This window comes from Danio aesculapii, chromosome 18, assembly GCF_903798145.1.
Source record: "Danio aesculapii chromosome 18, fDanAes4.1, whole genome shotgun sequence".
Lineage (NCBI taxonomy): Eukaryota > Metazoa > Chordata > Actinopteri > Cypriniformes > Danionidae > Danio > Danio aesculapii.
In genome coordinates, this window is record NC_079452.1 from 566,220 (window position 1) to 573,197 (window position 6,978).

At 33.0% G+C, this 6,978-nt stretch overlaps 2 long non-coding RNA genes across 3 annotated transcripts; both read left to right on the forward strand.

Annotated features, from left to right (window-relative positions):
- Positions 1-256: 256 nt before the first annotated feature.
- On the forward strand, positions 257-3,429 carry LOC130245924 (uncharacterized). Of its 2 annotated transcripts, XR_008839379.1 has the most exons (6): positions 257-626; positions 898-1,061; positions 2,177-2,373; positions 2,664-2,725; positions 3,010-3,079; positions 3,404-3,429. It is a non-coding gene; the product is annotated as an uncharacterized LOC130245924 (long non-coding RNA). The 2 variants fall into 2 exon arrangements; XR_008839378.1 differs by having other exon boundaries at positions 257-1,061.
- An 851-nt stretch (positions 3,430-4,280) lies between these two features.
- Positions 4,281-6,048, forward strand: LOC130245235 (uncharacterized). Its single transcript, XR_008839316.1, has 3 exons — positions 4,281-4,357; positions 4,571-4,648; positions 5,865-6,048. It is a non-coding gene; the product is annotated as an uncharacterized LOC130245235 (long non-coding RNA).
- Positions 6,049-6,978: the final 930 nt, after the last annotated feature.

Sequence of the window (6,978 nt, forward strand, 5' to 3'; positions counted from 1 at the left end):
CTATGGCGATCGATCATAAGCTAGGAGACAGGACACTCGTGTCACTTTCCCTAGTTTTTCTGAGGAGCGTTGTGTGTATGTGTGTGTGTGTGTGTGTGTGTGTGTGTGTGTGTGAGAGAGAGAGAGAGAGAGAGAGAGACTCGCGTCGCTTTCCCTAGTTCTTCTGAGGAGCGTTGTGTGTGTGTGAGAGAGAGAGAGAGAGAGACTCGCGTCGCTTTCCCTAGTTTTTCTGAGGAGCGTTGTGTGTGTGTGTGTGTTTGTTTTTATTACATGGTGGGGACCTCAGCATGTTAGCACACTCACAAAGTGGGGACCAAAAACATAGTGGGGACCGTACGCCTGGTCCCCACTATGTTTTGCCTTTAAAAGACTCAGGGGGCGTTGCTGATATGCCTAGTGCTGTTTTTTTCATTGATCCCCACCTTGACCAATCACCTGATTTGAGTGTGTGAGTGTGTGTCGGCGCACTGCTCTATAGCGCCCCTGTAGTCGGATGGCGGTACTGCACCCTCACACACACTTGGCGCAATATACACACTCTAGCTATTGCACATGCGCAGATCTCCTGAATAAATCCGACTTTAATTAAATTAATTAAGGTTCATCAAATTAATCGAGGTTTGCGGGTAAGTTAGAATGTTTTTCATCATCATAATGTAATAAAATCGGTTATATGACGAATATTTCTGTTGCATACTTTTGACAGTTATCAGGTAAAGTTACATGTTTTAACTAATTTCCTGGGTGTTTTAATCGATGTTGTTTCAAATTACGTATTAATAAAACATTGATAAGACACAAACTACAGTTCGGTATGTAATTTAACTTGTTTACACGAGTAAAAGTTACTCGCGCTAATGTGCTAACGTGCTAACTGCCCGGTGCTGCGTGAATCAGAGGCCGGAGTGGAGTGCGTGAGCCGCGGCCGGACGGTCACCACGCCCTGGGCGGCTAAATGGATCGACGGAGGATAAAATCATTAAAAGATGCGGAGAAACACATCACCAGCTCCACTGACAAGACCCATTCACTGGAAACCGATTATATAGAAGGTTACTAAGGTATGTTTTCATAGTTTTTGTATCGTACTTTTTAAGTGGTTAAATGTACAATTGCTTTGCAAAAATCCAAGCCTTTTTAAACATTTAATCCTCAAATAACACTATTATATACTATTTATACGTTACTGTAGTAATATAGAGGTTATAATTAAAATGTGGAGCCATCTGGTCCTAGAAACATACTTAATTTATTCTATGATGTTTAGAAAAGTTTTATTTAAGATTAATAATTATAATAAACTCCAATCAAGTGTAAAACATACATAAAAGTACATAAATGTACATTGTGTGTGCGTGTTTCATTTATTTATTTATTTACTGTCACCTGGTAGCCCTTTACAATGAAAGATTGAATTAGTTAATGCTAGTTAATGCATTTACTAACATGAACAACGAATAATACTTTTATTACAGTATTTGTTCATGTCTGTTAAGTTTAGTTAATGGAAATAAAGTTGTTCATTATTAGTTGAACACGCACAGCATTAACTACTGGTAACAAGCATGAATTTAGATTTTAACAATGCATTAGTAAATGTTGAACTATGATTAATAAATGCTGAACATGCATTGTTCATTATTAGGTCATGTTAGTAAGTACATAAACTAATGAAACCTGACTGTAAAGTGTGACCTGTAAACGATTAAAGTGGAAAAAGTTCATTAAAATTGTCCTAAGAAAAAAGAACAGGTGTTCAATAGTATTAGAACAACTTTGAGGAAAGGTTCTGATCCACTTCAAAAGGTTCTGTATTATAATTCACACAATGAGAGAGGATGCTAATGTGAGGTTTTTGTCATTTTTGAGCGCTATATGTTTCATTAATATCTTTTAGATCAGTGTTTGCATTGTGCACATTTATTAAAGGAGGTTTTGTGGTTGAGTACAGATGATAGAGCTTGTGGAAGCAGAGCATAGATGAGATATTAATCAAAATACTGTATTTATGTTTGACTTTAAATGGTAAAACAAGAAGAGGTGGTTAAGTGTTTTCCCCCTTCAAATGTACGTGTATATATTATAATCATTGTGTTTGTATTCATGTCATAGTTTAGCTTTTTATTATTGCTATGAGAGAGCATAATTAAATATGTTATTTGCTTTTTTCTCTTAGTTTTGCGGCATTGATGCCGCTCGTGGACGGGACCCTCGGCCGGCTGGTGAATGATGACTATCTGCACCCAAACTGCACTGTCAATAAGATTGTTGTTCAGAGAAAAACCTCACTTGTGCCTTTTTGCAATCAGGGACATTTTCCCTGGAGAGGAAATAACTTTTGACCATGGCGCATGTGATTGGCCTTGGAGAAAGGTTTGACATTTTTACCACCTAATACATTAATCTTCAATACATTCAGCAAAGCTAAAAGTTTTGTATTGTTAATATAGATTAAGGGTAAATCTGTTAAAAAAATATAGAGTTTGCATTATCCATAAGAGATAATGAAATCAATCTCTTAATAAATTCTTCTTGCCTTAATGAGTAAAAAAAAAAGTTCAAATAATTGGATAATGCTTTACTTTTAAGGGGTGTTCATAAGACTGCCGTGAAACCTTTATAGTCATGACATGACCTGTATAACAAAGCTGTTTTTTTAATAGCTTTCATTGAAGGATAACCATATGACTGCAGAAGAGAACTGCTCCCACAACTCTCTGATGAGGTATGGTTATTAGTATTATTATTAGTTGTAGTAGTTGTTGTTGTTGTTGTAGTAGTGCATTTAACTGTAATTATTTAACTTAATCAAAATATAGCAATGGAACAGAGTGTGTGTCCTAATTGGTGAACTTATGCACTAGTGTAACATTGTGGGGACCAGAGGCATGTTAGAGAAGCTGTGAAACACACTTAGTCCTGAATACACACACTGTAAGGTCTGACATAGTGGGGACCGGGACTCTTGAGTACTGCGGTCTAATTAATATTTTTGTTTTTTATATTCAGCTGTTATTGAAGGATGACCAAATGACAGAACTGCTCTGCTCCAGTAGGAGGCCCACAACTCTCTGATGAGGTATGGTTATTGTTGTTGTTATTATTATTATTATTATTATTATTATTAGTAGTAGTAGTAGTAGTAGTAGTAGTAGTAGTAGTCGTTGTTGTTGTAGTAGTGCTTTTAATTGTAATTATTTAACTTAATCAAACTATAGCAATGGAACAGAGTGTGTGTCCTAATTGGTGAACTTATGCACTAGTGTAACATTGTGGGGACCAGAGGCATGTTAGAGAAGCTGTAAAACACACTTAGTCCTGGATACACACACAGTAAGGTCTGACATAGTGGGGACCGGGACCCTTGAGTACTGCGGTCTAATTAATTGTTTTTTATATTCAGCTTTTATTGAAGAATGACCAAATGACACAAGAGAACTGCTTTGCTCCAATAGGAGTCCCACAACTCTCTGATAAGGGATGGTTATTATAAAAATAAAAAATAATAATTATTATTATTATTAGTATTATTAATATTATTATTAGTTGAAGTATTGTATTTAATTGTAATTAAATAACTTAATCAAAGTATAGAAATGAACGAGTCTGTGTCCGCTAATTTGTGAATGTATGCACTAGTGTAACATTGTGGGGACCAGAGGCATGTTAGAGATGCTGTGTTAAACACTTAGTCCTGAAAACAAACACAGTAAGGTCTGACATAGTGGGGACCAGCGGTTCATTCTTCGTACATGTATTACTCAATTAGCTGGATTTGGTTATTAACACTTTGACACGATTCGTGATAGATTCATTCTTCAAAACTCATCCGAGCAACAGGTCTTGAGCTCAAACCTTTTCTGGAGCAGCAGCTTATTTCACATAAACAGGATTAGATCGGGTCATTTCTAGAAAAGGTGATACTGAAAGTATGTACCGAATGCTGTTTTTTTTTTTTTTTACAGTAGTAACTGGGAAAAATAGTAAAATGGGTATAAAATAATTATATATACGAATTGTGTGTGTATATGTATGTATATATATATATATATATATATATATATATATATATATATATATATATATATATATATATATATATATATATATATATATATATATATATATATATATATATATATATATATATATATATAAGAGAAGAAGAGAACTGCTCTGTTCCCACAACTCTCAGTTTTTCTGGGACTTGAAAACAGACGCTTGGCAGATTTGAGACATTTTTATTTGCAAACATATATCACATTGTTTTAAATTATGTATTTTTGTGTGGGTTTTTACATTCAGAGAAAGTTACAGTGGATCGTGTTTTTGGAGGAGGTGAAGTCCAGTCTAAAAGGTAAAAATATTATTTATTTTTCTGATCTGAATATTTCTTGTTTCAGAATGTTTATTTTTATCATGATATGTATGAGCTGTGTTTGAAAACTATTTTTAAACTATCATCACACGCTTTTACCCATTTAAAAAGAACAACACAAAATCAAATTAATAGCATTTTGGTAAGCTTTATGCAGAGAAGTCAACTCTCAGACTTGATTTTTACTTTCAGAGTCCCCTCAAGTATCATCACCATGGTACAGTGTCTGTGAAGATAGTGAAGCAGACCCAGCATTCACAAAAAAGAGAGGTGTGATCATTTAAGCTAATTTGTGACTGACTTGTGTTATTGTAAAAGTCCAAATGCACAAGCTCATTTACATAACATGCAGGGTAAAACAGGGCAGGAGCACATTACTTCCATAATGATTTCAGTACAGTTGCACTTGATGTCCCATTTCATGTTAGTTAAACAATATTGCTAAATACTTTGGGAAAATATACTAATTGCATAACTGGTTACACTTTATTTTAATAGTTCACTTTACTACTACTACTACTACTACTACTACAACTACTACTACTACCTACAAGTAACTGCAACTACTTGTCAACTAACAGCCATTAGACTGTCTGTTAGAATCAACACTGCTAATGCTCTACTAAATTCATATGAGAGTTAGTCATATTGTACTAATTTTGACCCTAACCTAACAGTCTGCTATACTATTTACTGAGACCAATGAGAGTCAGTTTTATTGAGCTAACCTTAACCTAACTGTCAGCTAATACTCTACACTCTAAAATTATAGATAAATAAATAAGTAGTAATTAGTAAATTAGCAGTTTTCCATATGTTGTGATTCATGTTTTTATGAAATCAGTTTATTTCTGCTTTTGAATTGCATTATGGGATCTTGATCTTTCCTCCAACAATTTTTAATCTTGAAAAGTAAAAAAAGTGACTTTTTGTTAGGGTTGGTGTTGCATATTATGCTACAGAAACCTTGTAATAAACTGCCAGTACGTTTCTGTAAGACTAAAGACTTATTTCTCTAGATAATATTTCTTATACATTATATTATTCCAAACTACTAAAATGTCAATAAAAGTCACTTTGTTAAACTGTAGAGTTGAATTTTCAACATTAGAAGTCCAGAGAGCAGAGATTAACATCCCATAATGCAATTCGCCACCGCAAATAAACAAAAAGCACTTGTAAACCACAAAATACAGAAACTGGTAATAAACAGATGTTTTACAGTGTAGTGTTTTGAGCTAAACTTAAACTAACAGTCTGCTAATACTCTACTGATAATCAGATGAGCGTTAGTCTTACTGAACATAAGACTAACGCTTACTGAAGTATTTTTTTAAGCTCCATCCTAAGTATTTTTAACAAAAGGCAAACATATTTTTCTAGCATTTTCTAGCACAATATTCAATAAACATTACAGCACATGTTGTAAAAATGACTGAACATTTATGTAACTAAAACCACTTTTATATATTTTTACCACCCATAGGTCCCATAAGGAGAAGACCCTGGAGCAAACAGGAAGTACATGCTGTGGTGAAAGCTGAACTATTAGTTCTAAAAACCAGAGATTGGTCAGATTTGGATTTTTATATTAAAAACTGAATCTTGTCTCTTTAAAGAGAAATCTGGGTAACACTTTTATAGTAACTACACACTGTAAATCATTTGTTTAGCACTAACTCTACATTAATAGACTTTAGTAAGCAGTTTATAAATACAGCTACAAATGCTGTGTTCTTGACTTGATTGTATTTTCATGCTTTGTTACTGATTTATTTTTCATTACTAAATTAAGTATTGCATTATTTACAAACCATTTGTATAAAAGAGTACTTGGTGGTTTTTAAGATCACTCAAAATGAGTTAGTAAATGATTAATAAACTATTTAAATTTGTACATGTTATTATTCAGGCATATTGTATGTTAACAGATGCTTTATTAACACAACTTCATGCAGTTTTGTGACCTAATCTAGTAAGGACCATTTATACTTTATAAATTACTTATAAATGACAATTAAAGGCTCAGTATCTAATGAAGAATAAATCTTAAACAATCTTACTGAAAAAAATACTGTAAAGTTTAAACATTGCTAAATATAACAATATTCACTTAAGTTTTTCTTGATCTATCTATCTATCTATCTATCTATCTGTCTGTCTGTCTGTCTGTCTGTCTGTCTGTCTGTCTGTCTGTCTGTCTGTCTGAATCACTATCCTTTTCATTTATTTCTTTTTTTTTTTCAGTTTAGAATATAGCTGAGATTTTAATTTATAAGGGATTTATAAAGTATAAATAGTCCTCACTTTAGATTAGCTCCTAAAACTGCATGAAGTTGAGTTAATAAAGCATTTATTATCATACAGAGTAACCATTACTATATTCCTGATTAATATGATCTATAAATGTTGGGTAACACTATAATAACTGCACACTATGAATCATTTATGAAACATTAGCAAATAGTTAATTCATCGTTTGTTAAGCATTAACGCTACATTAATAGACATTAGTAAGCAGTTTACAAATTATATTTATAAATATTTTAAATTACAAATATTGACTTATAAGCACATTTATAATGTGCTTAATTGTGTTT